General features: G+C 42.7%; 1 protein-coding gene across 1 annotated transcript in view; it reads left to right on the forward strand.

The window, feature by feature from the left end:
• Positions 1 to 20,363, forward strand: part of DMRT1 (doublesex and mab-3 related transcription factor 1) — a 60,873-nt gene that overhangs the window by 39,514 nt on the left and 996 nt on the right. The gene's annotated exons all lie outside the window — the stretch shown is intronic.

The raw sequence follows: 20,363 nt of genomic DNA on the forward strand, positions 1-20,363 counted from the left end.
TGTGGGTAAAACAAAAGCAGTTTTAATGTAAGCAAAGCAAAGGTCTGCACATGGAAGCAAAAAGAAAACAGATTTATTCTCTACTTCCCATGAACAGGCGATGTCGGGCCTTCTCAGGAAGCAGGGCTCCAATACGCGTAGTGGTTGCCTTGGAGGACCAAAGGTGACCCCACCCCCTTCCTCCTTTCTCCCAGCTTTATGCTGAGCAGATGTCATATGGTCTGGAATATCCCTTTGGTCAGTTCGGGTCAGCTGTCCTGGTTGTGTCCCCTCCCAAGATCTTGCCCACCCCGTCCCACTGTGGGGGAAAATGTCGGACAGAGCCTTGGTGCTGTGTAAGCACTACTCAGCAGTAGCCACAACACCAGTGTGCTATCAACACCCTGCCAGCTCCCAACATCAAACACAGCACCGTGAGGGCTGCTACAGGGGAAAACCAGTTCCGGCTCAGCCAGACCCAGTACAGGAGGATAACATTTTTCTCTTAGAATTGATACAGTGCAGCAATATTTAGCTTGTGTGTTTTGTGTGTGTGTCTATCTGTGCATCTTCTGCTTAAAAAGTGACCTCTATTCAAGAATAGGCTATCCTTGGTAATGAAAGAGCAAACAATGTTTGCTGAAAACTTGAGACTGTATTTTCCACTAACTATCCATCTTACATCAAACTATTAGAAGTAAATTTTGAAATAAGACAGAAGAAGAAAGGAAGCAGTAATCATCTAAATCTCTGGATTTTGAACAGTCAGTTGAAGTGGGTCACTTAATCTTTGCACAGCTGTTTATCTTTTTTTGTGCATTCTCATTGCCGCTACGTACAGTCCCTGATGGCTATGCTGTGTGCAGTTTCTCTTAGTCACTTACTACAGGGATGGCAAGCAGATTTTATACTGTGCTTCTGCAGGCCTTGGTTTACATTGCTCGTTGTGCATGTGCATTGCAAAATTTTACAGACCTCTTTAGGCAGATACCCTTTTAACATGTCATTTTCATTTTCAATAAAATGTTGAATTTTGGGCTTAGCTGAGTAGACAGTTGTTGGGCTTGGGGATTTTTTTATCTTTTAAACCAAGCAAGTCAGTAACCCTGATTTGTGACTTTCTTAGTCATACTTCATCATTTCATTAGCTGTAACAGCAGCTCTCAAATTACAGTTGAGAATGTGAGGCATATTCAGTATAAACTCTAGTAACTCATTTTTCTGTGTATTGAAGCCTTTTTCTAAATTATTGGTCTGTGTTCTAAACGAGGTTGGATTGGTGAAGATTTGACCAATATTAAAATAATTTTATAAGGTCTGAAGGGAGTTCCTGAAAAGAAATTAATGTAAACATTTGCTTACATCCCATTCTGCTTCAGTTTATTCCTGATTAAAAGGCTCGTTTTAGTACTTTCTTCTCTAAATGCAACCTTTATGTTACGCTCACTCAAAAGCACACAGAAATAAAATAATATGTGCAGCAAAGCAACTTTTCATTGGACAGTTGCAGAATTACAGGTTTGATTCATGAATTTTGCTGATTCATGCCAGAGTGGCTGATGAGCTCTTGCTGTTTGCTCTGGGGGAAGCTGCTGGTCCTGCCGCAGGAGCAGCTGAACAAGCTGTATTTTTGATGGTTTTCCACCAAATCTCTTTCTGTAGAAATGCAGATATTTCTGGATTGAGGCCTTAGCATCCTGTAGCATGAATGCTAAGCTCTCATGAAAACTTTGTGTGAATGCTTTCACTTGTTGGTGCCCTAGCAAGAGGGAGTGGGACAGCCTGAACCCTCAGGAGGTGCCAGTGTGACTCCATCCATCCACACCAGCAAAACTGCATCCACCCAGAAGGGGATCAGCCCAGCCAGTTGCTAGGCAGTCAAAAAAAGGGGTTTTTTCATGGGATGTATATATCTGTGCTGTAATATTTTGAGTGGATCAAAAGGTGCAGGGTTTTTAAATTCAAGCCTGCATTTTGGTAAGCATTGCAGGCATTGGGTTGGTAAAACAGGGGTTTAAGGAAGGTTGTTCTATTCTGAGGAAAATCAAGTCAGCAATACAGTGGGCCACAGCAGGTGCAGATCCAAAACAATAAATTTAAACCTACTGCCAAAATATCTACTTTTTTGAGTTTTCTTCTGTGAAAAGAAGTGTCCCATCAATCTTGGTCTGAAAACAGCTGGTTTTGATGCGCACCCTGCGCACCCCTACACTCTTGCTGGCCCTCTCTGTGGGTGCAGCAGAGCAGGCCCCGTGGCGAGTGATGCTGCCTTGACAGTGTGCTGCAGAGTGCATGTGGCGGTGCTGGGTCCCATGCTGGGCATCAGCATCTCTCTGCAAGCCCCTGCTGGGATGCTGTCCTGGGATACGTAATGACTCTGTTTGCTTTCCCCAGACATCTTCACTCTTTTCCTGTACGTTCTCTAACAGAGGGAGATTTCTTGGTCCCTCTTGCAGTTGGGAGCATTTTAGAGCCCCATGTCAGAAATCAGGGGTTTACACCCACTGCACCCCTGGACTTATTTTCTGCCTGTTTGAGCTGCTCTTTGTGTGAGATGGAGGATGTTGCTGTAGCTGATGAGGCTGTGTGGGATTTTTTCCTCACGCTTAAAAGGATGTTGGATACTTCACTGAAAAAATCCACACCATCAGTTGAGCTGCTTCCTTTTATACGCTTTGACACTCTGATTTTATTACCTCTGTATACAGAATTTTCCCCACTGCAAGCAGAAATTGATAGAAATCATTAATAGTAAAACAAACTTTACCATAAAGTGCTAAAACAAGTGAAGACATCTTGTCAGGATGGTAGTGATAACAGTGTGTTTACCCAGGCATGATTTGTAATTGTAACAAACAGTGATACTGCTCACCTCTTTGCTTTGCTTTAATGTGCAGTTTCATCCTTGTAACTTGACTGGTTAAGAGAGCACTCACTCCATATTCAGCTGTAATCTTTTCTGTGCATGAGGGTCTGCATAGAGCATCTCACAGTTCATACCAGCTTTCCAGCTCAGGTGAGAGTCTCCAGCTGAGCTAATTCTTCTGCAGCTTCTTCTGCTTATAAAGCAACCCTCTACGGATTGTGAGAAACTCTAGCAAACAAAGCATTTGCTACTCATCTCTAAAGAAAAGGGAAAAGAAAAAGTCAATTACTAAGACTCTGTAGTGTAAAGCGGTGTAGATTGCCTTCCCCTCTAGCAGGGAGGTGATGAGCTGAATTGTGACTCTGCAAGAAGTTGTTGCAGTCCATCGTGCTGCTCCCACACCAGAATGATTTCAGGGAAAACAAAGAAGGGTAACATCTTTTCCCACTGACATTCTTGCATGCCATGAGTAGTTTCCCGTCTCCATCCATTATACCCTGTCACAAGGGTAAACTTCTGATGGAAGAGAACAGAAGTAGCTTTCCTACAAGCAGTGGGGAAAGGAGCAGGGGGACAGCTGAGCACTGTGTGTAACTGCATAAGATACAGGGGAATTGTGGTATGTGAGCAGACAACCCATCATTCATTCTGCCTGTTTTATAAATATGCATATTTATATTGCATGTGTAAATAATACCAGGGTACGTTGCCTGTGCATGATGTATGTAACCCTGCGGTGCAGGGTAGGGGATGGATACCAAGGCTACTTAATCGGCTTTCTTAATTTAGCAACCATTAGTGTGCCTGCCTGTCAGACATTTTTAATTCTATGCTTCAGCGTAACCAATGAGTTTATTTCCAGTGCTCCTCGCAGGCATAGCTTAGGCCAAGTACAAGTTGAATAACCTTCAGGAAAGCTGTGCTGTCCTTCTGTCGGCCGCTGTCTTTGAAAATTGCCTGCAGAGTTAGTGAGCAGGAACAGTTAAGATTTACAAACAATGATGAAGCTTGTCATGCATCTTTCACCATTCATCATCTGGGTGCCGTGGCTGGGCGGTGAAGTGTTCTTCATAAAAACCAGCTCAGTGTGAAATACACCTCGCAGCAATGTTTACTGCTCTGAAACTCGTCAGCAGCCCTTTATAGTAAATCCAGATTGCGATGTGACATTACAGTATATCATTGCAGAGCGCGCTGGGGTTTACACTAGGAATGAGTGCAGTTCACACCAGATGAGATGTCGAAATTGAGTTATGTAGGAATTTGGCTGTTATATGGGGATAGCTTTTGTTTTCTGAGGACTGAAAGTTAGCTTTATATATATAATATATATAATATATATAATCTACACATACCTGTACTTGTGTGTGGGTGCCTATATCGATACAGAGATATATATACATGGATATATGGATACACACATGCTATGCACACATTCTGTATACAAACACTGCGTATGCTCAAATACAGATTTCGATGACAGGACCCTGTCTTTTCTTTGTGCTATTTCGTAAAAAGTATTTCAGTATTTCCTTGAAGTGCTGCATTTTAGCATTAGCTTTTCAGTGAAGTAAACTTTTAGTTCCAAAAAATACTGTTGAAAATACAGTTCTTTTGATATCCTAGTTTTATGATTCCTGTCTAGAAATACAGAATGGGAACTTTCCTAAGGGATTTCTGGTTTAGGTTAATTTTTTTTTTTTGTACGGTTGCTATAGCAGGTCCTAACATTGAATTTCTCAGTAGCAAAGCCAGAGGACCTGTGAGGTGAGTGTGTTACATCCAGCTGGTGTGCTGCCTTTGGGAGAATGGGGGTGCGTGTGGGTGCACCCCATGGGCAGCCAAGCTCCAGCAAAGCAGAGCACTGCAGGAGCAGCTCAGCGGGAGGAGGTTACTTCTGAGATGTAGAGATGATGCAGCTGACTGGTAACCACCAAAATGGAGCTAAGGCCCATGGCTGGATTTTGATTTGGCTGGTTTTTTGTTGGGTTTTTTTGTGTGAGTGTCTCACAGAGCTTGGGGAAAAATTACCCAGAAAATTTGGGGGAAATTTACCCAGAAACCATAAAATACAGAAACTACAAAAGTTACTGGTCCATCTGGCTGTGTGCTGGGATGGCGGATGTTCTCCCGGCTTGCTTTCGTCCCTTCAACTGCTGTGTGGACACGAGGTCATTGAGAACAGGATCAAATAGTAGGTGCCTATGTCCAATTACGTAAGTAGGAGGTCAGTACAAAGTAGAACATTTTGTGTGAATAAATTGAGGCTGAGTCTTTGGAGGTAAATCTGCTGTCTTGGGGATCTGGTAGTCTGAGAAATATCCCTGGAGGTAAACAGTAATAGCTGCATGAAGTGGAAAGCATGATGTGTTGGTTGGCCTACAGACAGGGACAGTAACTTGCTTTAGTGAAAGTACTTTGGTGGCAGTTAACTGATTAAAAAGAAATGAAAGAAGAGATTGGAGATAGACCAGCAAAGTTTTCAAGTGCTTCTTGTGATGTTGTTATTTCAGTACTATACTGCAAAATCTGGCAATTAAGTTATATTTCACTGTCTTTAGTGCTGTGACTGCTTTGCCTGTCTTTTCAACCAGAGGGAGAGATGGGATGTTAGAAATACTGCTGTGTTTAATTTCAGATTTCTGAGACCCATGCTCGGGTATTAAATATGTTTCAGAAGTGGAAAAAGGAGTGGAACAGCAGTTAGTACTAACAGAGAAGAGAGATTACTATACTTCATTTGTCCTCCTCAGCTGTTTCCAGCTCCTGTAGTTGTTTTTGTTTTGAGTGCTAATCCTGCAGTGAAATCATACTTTTCTAGCTCCAGTTTCCACGAATGTGTTTATTGTTACTGATTTTATTTAGTTTATCTATTATGTTTTTCTAAAAAAACAACACTGTAAAGTTTACCTTTCTGTCTGCTGCAGGCAGTATGAAGGTTAAGCTTCAGATCCACTAATGACATAAATACGGAGTCTTCCAGGCATACCAATAGCATTCTAGACTTGTTCATATTCGTAATTAGCTTAATGATACAGTATTAATCTCACCTGCTTCTTTACCAGAGGCTTTAAAATATCCAGTGAGGTTTCTTATGGATGATGGGGGTGAGGGTGAGAGCGTAGAAGTGTTAAGCGTTATTTACAAAAATTTTTTTTACTTTCACCTTTTATTTTTGAGAGGGGAAAGTTTGGACATCTTTTATGTTACTCTCGTGGCTTGAGTTAGAGGGGTGGAGAATAAAGCTGTCACGTATAATGTAGTGGTTTCAGGCACCAGAATGTTGCATATAAAATCAAAGGGACGTATTTCTTCACAACCTTGACTGCTTTATGTACCTGTTCGGTTTCTAGTAACTTTACTAAGCTGCAGTCTTCAGATATATATATAGTAAGCGGTGCCTTGACATAAGGACGCTGTAATAGCCTTAGGAAGCTTGAGGTCTTTTCAAATGCATACTCAGAACACTATCATAGAACTTGTCATCTAATTTCACATTCTTGCGGGTGACTCATTCCTCTTGCAGCGTTGTAGATTGCTACATAGATTGAAAGAGATTTCCAGGAGTTATGGCAGGAGTTGGGAAAAATACTCCAGAAAGGTGCCACATTAACAGTATTTTGTGTGGTGCTAGCATCCAATTGTTGCTGTCCAGACACCTCCAAATTTGAGTTAAATGGGCAACTGCTGGCCAGGACTAAGGAAAAAAGAGTATCTTGTATGCCAAGTTAAGTGGCTTAATTTTATGTTGTTTTCTCACACACATACAAAGGTCTCGTGGTGGGGGTGGCATTTTGTTACAGTCACCCTTGCAAGGAATCAAAGCAAACCTATCTATAGAGCACTATAAAAATAGTCCAGGAGGAAATTGCTCAGAATAGGGGGGGAAAAGCACACCACAAACAGTATGTTGGCTGATTATAATGACTGTCTTATAGCATCCAGGAGTTGTCAATCATACCTTAATGTTTATAGAAGTGAAAAGTCAATGTGTAGTTGTTTAATTTGACATGACTTTCAGGTTGAGAAAGTGTAATCGCTAGAGGGGACAGTTAAGTAGCTGTGCTCCGTGTCAGCCTGTCTCGCTCCGACTACTGCACTAAACGCTTTCCTGATGAGCGATAGATTTGGTTAAATACCGGGATAATTGCTAGCTACAGCATCCAGCACTCTTTTAATGCCTTGTACTACATCTGTATTAGCTCTTGCCTGAGGCTGTTTGAGGTTTCAGCAGGGAAGAAGGCATGTATGTTCAATTACTTTGCTCTCCTTCGGGTGTTGAAGGGCAATTGTTGCAGAGCTAAATAGGCTATAATAAATTATATTTCGTTTCTTCCAAACCTGTTGAAGTAGATCAGACATGTAAGTGTAATAGCTGCTTTCTGCTTGTGAGTGACATTTTGTTAGTCTGCCTTACTGAGAACACAGAATACTATTTAGACAAAGTTTTTTTTTTCACTTGAAAAATGGAAAAATACCAGACTTGTCTTGCTACACTGGTGAAAAGCCAGTGAACTTGTTTTGCGTGCTATAAAAGTATTTGCTTCCCCTCACTGCTTCCACACAGGCAAGTAAGATCACATACAAATGCATATTCATACTTATTGTGCATAATCAGAATAGCAGAGGGACTCTGCTCTCCCGTCTGCAATTAGGAGAGTGCCAGCATTTTCATTAACCTTTTAGCACTGTCGGTGTTTTTAGGAGGGGACTTGAAGTGTAGTGGTTTCTTCAGGGTGGTTGCGTGCTGACTCCCGTGATGCTGCCTGGCGCCGGCCTGGCTCTTGCTTGCCGAGCATGTTCCTGTCATGTCACAGCACGTGCACAGTGTCGTGCCTATGAGGTGAGGCAAATGCCAGCAGCTCCCTAACACTTCTCTGCGGTGTACCCCACCGCTGCTACAAAAGGGTCTACCTGGCTTGGCACCTACAGGTTGGATGAGATGTGAGAAAAGCTGAAAGCATCTGTGCGTGTATGGGCATATTACAGCTCACTTCAAAAATGTTTGAAAGGGATTGGGGAGGAGGGCGTTTATATTTGAAACACGCTTCTCTTAAAAGTCTGAAAAGATCTGGAGATTGATTTTGAAGTATCTTCAGAATTGAACACTTCATTTGTTGAGATCCGTTTTAATATGTGATCCGGAAAGAGTGGGAGGCAAGTTAACCACATAGGACTCCTGTGGTTCATTTTGAAATAAACCAAACAATTGTGATTTTGTTTCTTCTTTTAACACTGACACTTATATCTTTGCATTTATTTCCTGCTTTTTCGTAATTTTACAATGCCAGTTTTAAAGCTTTTTGCCTGACATTTATCTCACAGTATCTGTTAAATCAGTTAAGTTTCACAAGTAGAATGTTTGCATAAGGTCTGGATCACACCCCATATGTGGTGGGTAGCATGTTTATTTACCCCAAGCATGGCACTAATCATGTCTTAGACTACTGAAAGTAAAAGGAGGTTTTCGGTCCAGTTTGTCACTAGTTCTGTTTCCTTTCTGGAGATGAAAGAAAAAGAAAAATCGATGAGGTCTCTCTCCTGTTCATTTATAAATCATTTTCCCTTTCAAGTTCTGTCTCAGAGCAGTTGCAGACACTGCAAGGAGTGTTTTATTTTCACACCTTGAAAAAACTGTTTACACTTTTTTTTAGCATTTTTTTGTATTGACTTTTGGCTATATAAAACACATTTTGATAAATTTCATCCTGAGCCAGATTTGAGCTACTGTGTACCCACCCTTAAATACTGTTTAAAATCTCCTAAATACTCTAAATCAAGATTTTGCTCATCTCAGTTTTTGCTGTCCCCTCTCTTGGATAAATATGAACTTCTAGTTCATAAAGCTATCTGTACGAGCTGTGTCAAGCACATCTTGCCCCAGCTCTTCCCTGAGTCGCGAGTGTTTCCAGGGACTTTAATTTTGTGGATTGAGCCTCTGATTTTTCCAGGGCATAAATGCTGCAAGTGAGTTTGTGCAAACAGAGTCTACGTTGAAGTGAAACAATACTGGCTTGTTGAGAGGTGTCTGGTGTATATCTGCTACATGGATACTTTTGCAGGTACTAACTTAAATGAAGCTGTAACTGCCTAAACTGTAGTTAAAAAAGAGTGAGGAGAGAGGAGTGTGGGTTGGCCCCCAGTTTGAAAATAACTACCCCTCAGCCATGGGACTGACCTCTGTACCTCTGACTCTTAACTGTCCATCTTGGATCACTTCATCTGCTTTTCTTGCTGAGTTCGAGTGCTGTGCCTGTCAGCTACACATGTGGATGGAGACTGCCTGCCCCATCCTCCAAGGGAGGGAAAAAGCCTGCCTTGACCCTGAACAGCACCAGGTACTCAGTCAGCCTGCATGGTGCAAGCTCCCTGCAGCCCCTGCCCTCTCCCAGCTTCAGCGCCCCGTGTCTGCAGTGGGTTGCAGCAGGGCTGTATGATGCAGCAGAGGATGAGCTCCACTTTTTGCTTCATTTCTGTCCTCCCTGCCTTGACCTTACAGCCTTCAATGAGTTTTGTGTTGACCAGACTTGCATTCAACAGTGTTGAAATTAACTGATGCATAGTGTTGGAGTGGTCTTGAAGGCAGGCAGTCTTCGACACAGCCACCAGTGTCTGGATTGGCCCACTAGATCCAAGAAACCTGTCTTAAAATTTTCTCTACAACAGATGACAATAATAAAATCCTGGTTTCTGTTTATTTATTTTAGAACTTCTCTGCTGCTTAAACATGATTTAAGGTTCACCTTCCTGACTTCAGGCCATGGCAAGCAGGGGCAAGGGAAGCACATGCTGAAAATTGGTCAGATACACCTGAGCCCATTCCAGTAGTCTTGGTAAGGAAAGATGGCACAGGAGCACTGAAGTGTCCTAGTACCCTTGTAGGAAACTAAAATGACCAAGGTTTTTAGGCCCTATTGACCCACAGCTTGTAGGCCATTAACTGTGATCTCAGGGGAGTTTAGCCCTTCCTAGGAAGGCTGCTACTGTCAGGATACCAAAGAAGGTGCTGGGCACTCCTGGGTTGACTGTCCCACCCGGTCTGCATCACCATGGCTGTAGGAAGTCAGCAGGACCTCCTGCGCCTGGGGAGATGCCACTGGCAGCACCAGCAGCATTGTTAGGTGCAGCCCATGCCCTTTGGCTGATGGCACATGGTCAGATGGAGGCAGGCCCTTCACCTCGGAGCAGGACGAGCCTACACACCACACCAGCATTTCACAGGCTGCTTTTAGTACTGCTATTGTGTTCATGGAAATAAATATGAATACAACGCAGTGGGTCTGTCTTAAGCCTAATGTTGTGTGAAACTTCATTTAACTTATTTGACTACCTCAAAAAATGTTTTGTGTTTGGTTTTTGTCCCTATTTTCTCAAGTATTGTGACTTACTGCAGCAAGGTTCCTAAACTTCAGAGGGCATAAATCTCACTTCAAAATAAGTAGCAACATTTTTACTCCATTCATGCATATACCCATCTTGTGCTGCACATTTCATCAATACTTGTTGAACCATTTTACTGCAAATCTGCTTGACTTGCTTCCGAATTAAAGTTAATATTAAAAATGGTAATGCCATGGTAATATTAAGTCACTTTAAAGCCTTCTGGGCTTTTCAAACAGAGTCACTTGAACTGTAAGCCTTAAATTATAAGGCTGCTTCTTCCTTCCCTCTGCTCAAAAGCACAGTCATTGGTGGGTACAGTCTTGCTCACGCTGAAGTCAGTGACAAACCTCCTGCTGCATTTGCTAGTGTGGGACGAGTTGCAGGTCCTTGTTTTCTCCCTTCCCGGTAGAGAAGCTTGCATTATAAGAGCATTAAAAAAAAAAAAAATCTATTCTTTACAAGTGAAAAATCTATTGTATTTACCATAACAGATCACTTGCATTAGACTTAGCATTTTCTCTGATTGTTTAGTAACCTCTTGATTTCCAAAAGCTTGCAAGTCATGTCCAAAAAAATCTTTTAAGCTGTGTAATACGGCATTTTTGCACTAAGCCAGTATTTTCTAAAATTAAGACTGTCATTGAACGTGGAAGAGCTGAGACCATCTTTATTACCTATTTGGTTACTCTGAGCATTAGGACTGATGACAACAGGCATGGATTTCATCCTTGTTTTATAGATTGGAAGTGACACTGGCAACAATAAAAATGTAAAGAGGGGTGACCAGGATTAACATCTACATTTATATGGCTAGTCCTGGTGTTGCGCAAACTGTGACATCCACCTTTTTTTCCTGATATACTAGTGAAGATTAACAGCCTTTCTGACCCAAGAACAGAGGGACATTCAGCCAAAATAGTGTTATGTTTGGATTTCTGTGCTGAACACCAAAAAGTTATACGTGATTATTAAAGCTCTTAGGATCCCATTTCCTTCCTTAAGTATAGCTACACAAGGGAGAAACCTTGTGCCTTTTTTTTTTGTCTTTCCACATATTCTGCTGCTTGATAACATTATCCTGAGCCTTGAGTGCACTCTTTAACATTGCTTTTCAAAAAACATTTTCTTGCCACAACTATTGCAAATGGCAATGCATTTTCTAGGTAGGACAACTGATGCTTCTAGAGGTAGTTGTTCACAAGGAACTTCTTGTTTAGACAGGTTTAAAATATATATACCAAGGAAAACAAAGGCAACTATATTGTAGTGATTCCCAGAAGCAAATGAGGAGTTAGGAGTCACTAGCTAGTGACTAGTCTCCTGTGTTGCACTAGGAGATAGATGTAGCATGTGAGGTCTTTCCTCAAAACAGGCAGCAGCCCCCACATCTGTGCCCTGCAGTGTCAGCAGTCATCCTACAAAGAAGCAGCGGCGGCCTTTTGACCATTCCTTCTCAAGTGCTGCAGCACAACAGCCACGATAAGGGTGCGTGACTACATTGGTAGTTAACAGCAGCTGGGGATGTCCATTTCAGTTGCCTCTGTGTGGCATTATCTGTGTGTTAGGTCATGCTGGGGATGTATGGAAAAGCCTGTGTCATCAGCATAGGACAAGATGCAGACCCCAGAGGAGATGGACAGTAAGCAGTCTCCATAAAATCAGTGTGAGGTCCCCAAATTATGCCGGAAGGGGACTGTAGGGTGGAGAGAGATGACACCATGTTCTCTTCTTTAGAGCTGACTGGAAGTTGGTCTGATAAAAACTTCTCCTTTGGAAAAAATCCAACCCACTGATTGTTTTTGCTGAAATCACGTGTTTCTGCAAACTCAAGAGTGGGACAAGTGGAGGATTCAGCTGGACATCTGCCTTCTTTCCTCAACAGGTTCATGTGTATGGTGAGCCCATTTGTTCAGTCTGGAGAAGAGAAGGTTCCAGGGAGACCTTATTGCAGCCTTTCAGTACTTAAAGGGGGCTTATAAGAAAGATCAGGACAGACTTTTTAGCGGGGTCTGTTGTGATAGGACAAGGGGTAATGGTTTTAAACCAAACCAGGGTAGATTCAGATTAGGTATAAGGAAGAATATAAGGTGGTGAAACACTGGAACAGGTTGCCCAGAGAGGTGGTAAATGCCCTCTCCCTGGAAACATTCAAACCAGGTTGGACGGGGCTCTGAGCAACCTCATCTAGTTGAAGATGTACCTGCTTATTGCAGGAGAGTTGGACTAGATGACCTTCAAAGGTCCCTTCAAACCCAAACCAGTCTATGATTCTATGGTTCCTGTCCCTAGATTTGGAGTTGCAGGCAGTCTGGGTTTGGTTTTGCCTTGCCACCAGAGGTTGCTGCCTGTTCATATGGTTGTGTGGCCTCTTCTGACCTGGATGTGTGGAATGGTTTGTTTTCTTTTTCACAGGGAAAAAAAATTTTTTTAAAAAGCACAGTTCATTTCATGGATCTCGCTTCGAAGGTGACTGCACAGGAGGAGCACACAGGGCACTGATATCCCTGCCTTGCTGCTGCACCCAGCAGTGGAAGAGCCTAGGGAGTCCCAAGCCTCTCCCATAGCACAGCAATGTCGTGCAGAACCAGTCCTGGCAGGATAAAATGCTCCAAATAGATGTTTGGGCATGCACATCAGCAGCTGGCAAGATAATTAGGTGTTTCTCATGAGGAGTGATTGATACATGTGTGTTTTAATTTTGTTAGAACAGTTTTTAATTACTATAGGAATAAGAAAAACAGTCCAAAAAGTGGATTTGAAGTCCATTTTTTTCTTAGAGCTGCCTGTGTCTTTTGCCAGTCTTCTGAGTACAACACACCAGGGACATCTTTTTTTTGATGAAGAATCAGTCTCCAGTCTGGTGTGTAGAATAGAGAAGTAGTATCCGACCTTCAAGAATAAAGAGATGAAAGGTCCCAGCTTTGTCACAGCCTTGTTACGTGATGAAGCAAATTGCTTCATTCCTCTCAGATTCCTTGCTCCTCAGCTGGTGGCAGATCTCCCAATACCTCCATCCCTCACAGCCACTATTTTATATGCTTTTCCTGGAAATCGATGCCTCCTCATATGTTTCTGTAGCTGCTCTCTAATCTTGAATCTTGAAATGGTTTGTTAGGGTTTTTTTTGGTTTTTTTTCGGAACCATTGTCTCTTTGTTGGCCTCTGGTTTAGAGCACAGCCATGCAAACCATTGGGTTTGCCCTACAATGGTGGACTATGAATGTCTGAGGGAAATAAGGATCTCTAAAAGTAGGTCTGCTAGTAGTCATGACACAGTCACAGCCTGAAGGAGAGGCATGTGCGTCTTTCCAGTACTGGCAATACAAAACAAAAGGGGCTGCACATTCAGCAGCAGAATTGGTTCTCCAGTGTAAATGTGTGCACAGGACAACAAAGAAATGCCTGGAGAATGGTAGGGAAGGAAAAAGGAGGTGCCTTTGGTATTTCATCATGATGCCTTTTCTTTGTAGTGTTACTACCAGGTTAAAAATACCTCAAATCTGTGACCTCATCTCAGCTTATTTGTGATGCTGAGGTTGTCATGCTTCTTGTGTAATCATACAGAATGTTTACACTTAGAGATGATGTAAAAAACCATCTGCAGAAGTGCCCATTTTACCTTGTTACCCAGCGGTGGGAAATGTCTGCTTTACACTGAGATGTCCTGTTCCTGGAGAACATTTTGCTTCATCTCTTCCAAACCAGAAAATGTCTGTGTGAAACCATTAAAATTGTGTCTCCTTATTGAGAGAACTAGCCGTCAGGACTCCTGGCAGGGGAATATGAACTCGGTAGCTTTCTGCAGGTTGTACTAATTTATACCTTCCTGAGACCTGGCTTGGGCAGAGTGAGCATTTCTGGTGAATACTCACAAGAGGTGAGTAACCACTCACTTCATCCACACATTGTCTTTCAATCGTTCAAAGCAAGGGTACTACTCATCTCAGCACACCTGATCCTCCTGAAGTTTTTCTGAGATGGTTCACCCTCTGTCTTTCTGAGCCTACAGCAGTGGCTTAGTGCCATCAGGTTAGCCACAGGATGTAACACTGGTGATAGCAGAGCGTGTTGGTCCATCAGTATTGCTCTGCTCCAGATCATTTCTGCAAGTATGTAGCTTTGTAATGGATTAGTATAGTTTCAACGTAGGTTTTGCAGTCTCAGGAAAAGAAGCCTATGGTTCCCAAATGTTGCCTTTGCATCCTCCCTGTCTAACTGGTGGTAGGTGAGAAATGGAAAGCCTTGTTTGATTGTTTCACGTATTACTGTAAGACAGTTTAAAGCCAGAGGTGAGAGAGTCAACAGGAGGATATTTTCTTCAGCTTCTGGTTTCTAATTACATTGATTACAGCCCTACCTTCTTAGTTGCTAAAAGTACAGGCATGAACTGGAAAAGAATGAGATAATCTGTGGTAAAGCATGCTGAATAAAGATCTCCATTCAGATCTTTACCTTTTATCCCGAGTTCCTAGTGCCAAGAATTAATGCTATTTGAAAATACACAATGAATGTGCCCTACTGTGGGCATCCAAGATAATCCTAATTGCTTTAAAAGTTAGTGAGAAGAGTAGGTGTTTGAGAAGGGGGAAGGGACTCCACTGTGAAATAGTATATCTGTGTTAAGAGACACAGACAGGACATGTTTTCAGTTCCAGATCCTTAGGCTTGTTTTTATTTTTGCATCGAAAAGCAGCTCTGCTTGTTGCTCTTGAAACTTCTCCTTAGTGGGAAAACATCCACGGACATACATTTCTAGAACTGGACTGGTTGCCCTTGTGTTAATATCGTGCAAAGCAGAAAAGGAGCACCACTCCTATTTTTTCGCATTACAGTCAACACAGAAGAGTCCACAACATATGGAACAGAGCAAAAATTGCAGAATTTCAGCTGGTATATGTAATACACAGAGTTCAGTTTTAAGGCAGATCCATAGCTGAGTTTTCATTACCCCCCTTAACTATTTGGTATCAGACTCTTGTTAGACTAGTATCTTACCTTACTCTCTGCTGTGCATAACACTGCTTCAAAGATGCCTGCACCCGTGCTATGTTGTGACCAGCCACAGTAGGCAGAAACCCTGGGCTTTGGGTGGGCTTTCAGGATTTGTCCCTGTGGGAACCATCACCAGGTCCAGGTCTGTGATAAGGCCTGAGGGATGGGAGGAGGACAATCAATACAGAATGTTTTTAGCACATTTATGCAGTTGCAGATGTCAGGAATATTCAGTAGGAGCGGTTTAATCTGAGCATTCATCCTGAGCAAGAGAGATTGAAGAAGGAGGCGGAAATGTTTTTTTAGGCTAATTCACACAGAGTAGAAGCAAAAGATACTGGGGATTCACCAAGTGTGAACGTTCTTCAGAAACATAGAGTTTCTGCAGCTTTACAAAATACAAATCTTTGTGTTCAAAGGAAATCTTGAAAACACAGCTGATGAAAATTTGTCTCTTAATTTTCTTAAGGTTTTGCAGCTTCTCTGTGGCCTTCTAGGAGGAACCCATCAAGCCATAGGCTCCTGGCTGCTGGTGTCTTAGATCTGCACAGAGCACAATACTATAGTATGAGGCTGATCCCCTTGCATGGCTGGTTTATGAAGAACAGCCTGCCACTAACGCTGTTTTTTTCACCCTAGTGTAGTAGTCCTCCATCTTTTCAGATAGTGCATTCACACAGGAATGAATTGCATGAGAGACTTGGTGGAGATATATTTTCTTTTTGACCTTTTGTTAATTAACTCTGTGCTTAAAGAGTTGAACATTTGGGAGGATAGGGTTAAGCACTGCAAAGGTGAGAGGCAGCTGAATGGAGATTGCTTAGGATAATGTGGCCTTTCTGCATGTGCCTGCATTGAGATTTCATCTTGCTCACCTTGTGATGATCTACAGCAAAATCAGGACAGGCCCTGACACTCTTGTTGCCATTTTAATGCTTTCTCCACAATAGGAAAATTCTGGTTTTCCCTCACTCTCTTTTTTTGTGTGTCTTCTCAGTTGCTGAGCCAGCAACTAAGATGATTCCAATCAAAGAACCATTGGAAGGTTCTTTGATTCTAAGTGCCTGGTTTTGCAGCAGTAGCAGTGGGGTTTTGTGTTTGGTTCATTGATTTGTTTTGGTTTTTTTACCTAATACTTTGTCAGGCAGTTGCCATGTGTGTTATGGTAGTTGCTGTAGCTCGGCAGGCTGTTTGCTGGTGATGGGTGGTGGAGTCAGCCCTCCAGGGTCAATCTGAGCAGTGAAGTGGCAGGGTACTATCGACTTGGGTGAAAATTGGGCAGAGTGTTTTCAAACTGAATTTGACCCATGGTATTTTCAGGCCTGCCTGTCTTCAGAGCATTGCCAGTCACCCCACTGCATCCAATAGCGGCACCAAGAAGACCGGTGCCAGTCCTTGAGATGGTAACCTGGGGAGAGTGCCAAGGCCATTCTCTCTCATTCCACCTTTTGCGCAGGTAGTGTGGCTTGTTTCTTGGTTTGACTGCCACCGGTTTCCCAGGCCTGTTTGTTTTTCAAGACCCTTCATATATGATCAGTGGAGCCTGGAGTGGAAGTTGCTGCTTGCTTAGACAGTGTCATCCATTTCCAGTGGTATTTGCAAAAGGAAGATGCTTTGGCTACAGGGGAGAAGGTAACCATGAAGAGTGGTCCCTGTCCTGTCACGCCAAAAACCCAGGTGCGCTTTAGTGGTGCTTCGGTGCCCTCAGGCTGCCAGTGGCAGTCTGGTTCCGCTCTCCTTTGTCCTGCCCGCATGGCTGTGATCGCACATGTATGTGTGCACACCGGGAAGAAGTGCATGGGCCTTAGCACCGTGTGGAATGGGCATGCTTACTTATTTTCCTTTTCCCTGAAAGAGAAAGAGTTTAAAAAAATGTATTGTACCTCTCAACTTTAAATCTTTAAAAATTGCTCCTTATTGAGAGTTTAATAGTTTTTAAAATGTAAACTCGGGAAAATATTTACTTTTCAAGCATGAATATCCTTCTGCTTTCTCACATCACTGAAAGTGTATTATTCTTTTCAGTACATTGAATTCCAGGGATCACTCATGTTAAAAGTCAGTGCAGTTTCCAGCATCAGAAGATGTAAGGTTTTGTGTTTATGGTTGGAATCCCTTCTTGCTTCTTTTCCTGTGTGATATTAGCTGAAAATTTTTCAGATTCATACGGCTCAAGAGTATTCAGGTGCTCTCCCAAGGGTAAAAGGTAATTAGATCAAGGAATGGTCTTTACAAAACTGTCACAGACCCAATTTTGGTACTGTTATTTACACAGATAAGGTCTGTGTAACAGCAGTGGGAGGACCAGCCACAAGCCTCAAATAATGAAACCCATAGACTTAAATCAAAAAGAACATGGGTTTTGTTTCTTTGAACTTGGAACTTCTACATTTTATTGCTGTGTGATTAAAACACTGGAACAGAATTGCTCATTTCCTTTTTGCTGCCTTTTTATAGCTACAAGTTCCAATCTGAGTATCTTGCTCTTATTATCAGCATTGCAGCTACTCACTGCTCCTTGCTTGACTTTGGTGACTCCCATTCAGTCAATGGGAAGTCTATCCAAGTACAGGAGCAGCACTCTCATCTGCTAGAGAGAATATCTTGGAAGCATCGGGTTGTTTTTAGAATCCATGTGGCTGTTGTTGCATACCCCTGTGCACATTCATAGACCAACATATGTAGCCCATATTGCCTTACTGTCAAAATTGTGATCAGTTTCGAAGTCAGTGGAAAAACAACCCATGTTATTTAGAGAAGTGCTTCAGACCCTGAGATGGTTTGTGAGACCAACCAGTTGGTCACTGGAACTGTTCGCATGACACTTTCTGTTTGAAGTTTGATCAGGATGTTTGATGTCCTGTGAGAAATGTTGGAAGACTAGTGGAGCTCCACTGGTCCAAAAGGCTTAGGAACCACTGCTTGAGGTGCTAAGAAACAGATATGCGTGTCTGCCTACCAAAAAAAGTTGCTCTGTGTCATTCCCCAGGCTTATACTAAATTAATGTAGATCATAAACACGAAGTGGCAGTTTTGTTGTGGTAGGGTTTTAACATCCATGCTGTAGCATGTTGGATGAGTTTTCTGTTGGATTCTTTCCATTTAGGAGAAAACCTTTCTGTAAGTTTTTTCAGAGATTTATAGATCTCAGTTTTTAAAAATGGGCCTTTCCATCACTGCCAGCACATGCACACTTAAAATATTAACAAATCCTTTAAAATAAATAAGCTTCTTGCCCATTTGGCTACTCAGGAGTAAACAAAAAATTATCCCCTTACAACCTCAATCGCTTCCTTCATACTTCTGCCCTGAAGCCTGGGAACACAGAGATTCCTTACAGCATGTCCTAAATCTTAACACATCAGACTTTGCTAAATTGGAGCAGAATGAGGTTTCAGAGTCAGAGAGCTGAGTCCTTGAGGCAGCCAGCCCTGTTGAAGCCACACTTTGTTTACTACGTAATGCAAGGTACCTCATGGAGAAAGAGGTGACTCCTGATGCTAGATGTGGCCAGATCCAACCAAAACTTGTGTTGTTGGCAGGCAAAAGCTAAGGCCCTGAATTACCATTGAGGAACGAGTCTCTAGCACACATCAGGAGACATGCTGATTGCTGCATTTTCTGTAGGTGATTTCCTGTTTGACATTGGGGTGTGGACCTACAGAGCATTTCTGTTCTGTCATTTTGTAGTAGTCAAAGCATGAATCACTCCAACAAGTTACTTGCCTAAATAATGTGTGGTGCATGCTTCAGGTCATGGGAGCGTGGTGCAGGCTGGGCCATCCAGTGAGTACTTTGTGCTGTGAGCCTGTCTCACCATGTGAGTCAGGTTCTCCTCCCAGAGGAGCAGAGACGTCCCTCTGTTCCTCTACTCATTTTCCCTAATTTGCACGTTTGCGTCTGGTCCAAGTCCTAGGAGTTCCGTCCAAAAAGTGTTGGAAGTTGCCTTGACTACTTTGTCACTCTCTCATATCTAAGCACTGCATTCTTTCCTTTGTCTTCTAGCTAGGAGAAAATGTAGTATGGGGTTAATATCCCATTCATCGGATTAAAAAAAAAGTTTTATGTCAGATCTAAAACACAATAGTAGAGTCTGCTTTGGCAGGGTGGTGTTAAAGCCTTACTTGTCCCTTACATGCATCAAAGGAGAGACTTGCATGAAATCAAGGAGCCAGATTCTGCAATGACAAAAATGGGCAAAATTCCCTGAAAGTAAAAAAAATGCCGTTTTATCTAGTCACAGGAAAAGTAAGTGAAAAGGATACATCAGAGCTCAACTCCATAGTGTCTTTTCCATCTCTTCGTAACCGCCATTGTGTTTAAAATATGGACAAATCAGGAAGCTGAGCTGAAATGGAAGTTGCTACAGAAACATGCAGAATCACAGAATCATCAAGGTTGGAAAAGACCTTGAAGATCATCTAGTCCAACCATTAACCTAACACTGACAGTTCCCAACTACACCATATCCCTCAGTGCGATGTCGACCCGACTGTTAAACACCTCCAGGGATGGGGACTCCACCACCTCCCTGGGCAGCCCATTCCAACGCCCAACAACCCCTTCTGGAAAGAAATGCTTCCTAATATCCAGTCTAAACCTTCCCTGGTGCAACTTGAGGCCATTCCCTCTTGTCCTATCGCTTGTTACTTGGTTAAAGAGACTCATCCCCAGCTCCCTGCAACCTTCTTTCAGGTAGCTGTAGAGGGCGATGAGGTCCCCTCAGCCTCCTCTTCTCCAGACTAAACAACTCCAGTTCCCTCAGCCGCTCCTCGTACGACATGTGCTCCAGACCCTGCACCAGCTTCGTTGCTCAATACGATACTACAGAAATGGGATGTTGGTGGTTTTTTTTAAGAGAGTGTTTCTCATTTTTGCAGTGATGGGGTAAACCTTGATGGCTGTTTTCCTTGAATCCTGTTAGATTTGCCTGTCTGTGAAAGTCAAGCCTGACCTTTTTCATTGAACTTCAGATGTGCTAGAAGTCCCCAGAGTCTGCAAGCACCCAGGGCTCAAGCGTGGAGGAGCTGCTCGCTTAGGCACAGCGGTGCCGTTTGGGGACAGAGTTTAAGCCTCAACCCATTCTTGTGCAGTTGTATTAGATTCATCATGGCTTCTAAAAAACAAGCGATGGTTGTAAACAA

The sequence above is a fragment of the Strix aluco genome, chromosome Z, assembly GCF_031877795.1.
Source record: "Strix aluco isolate bStrAlu1 chromosome Z, bStrAlu1.hap1, whole genome shotgun sequence".
NCBI lineage: Eukaryota > Metazoa > Chordata > Aves > Strigiformes > Strigidae > Strix > Strix aluco.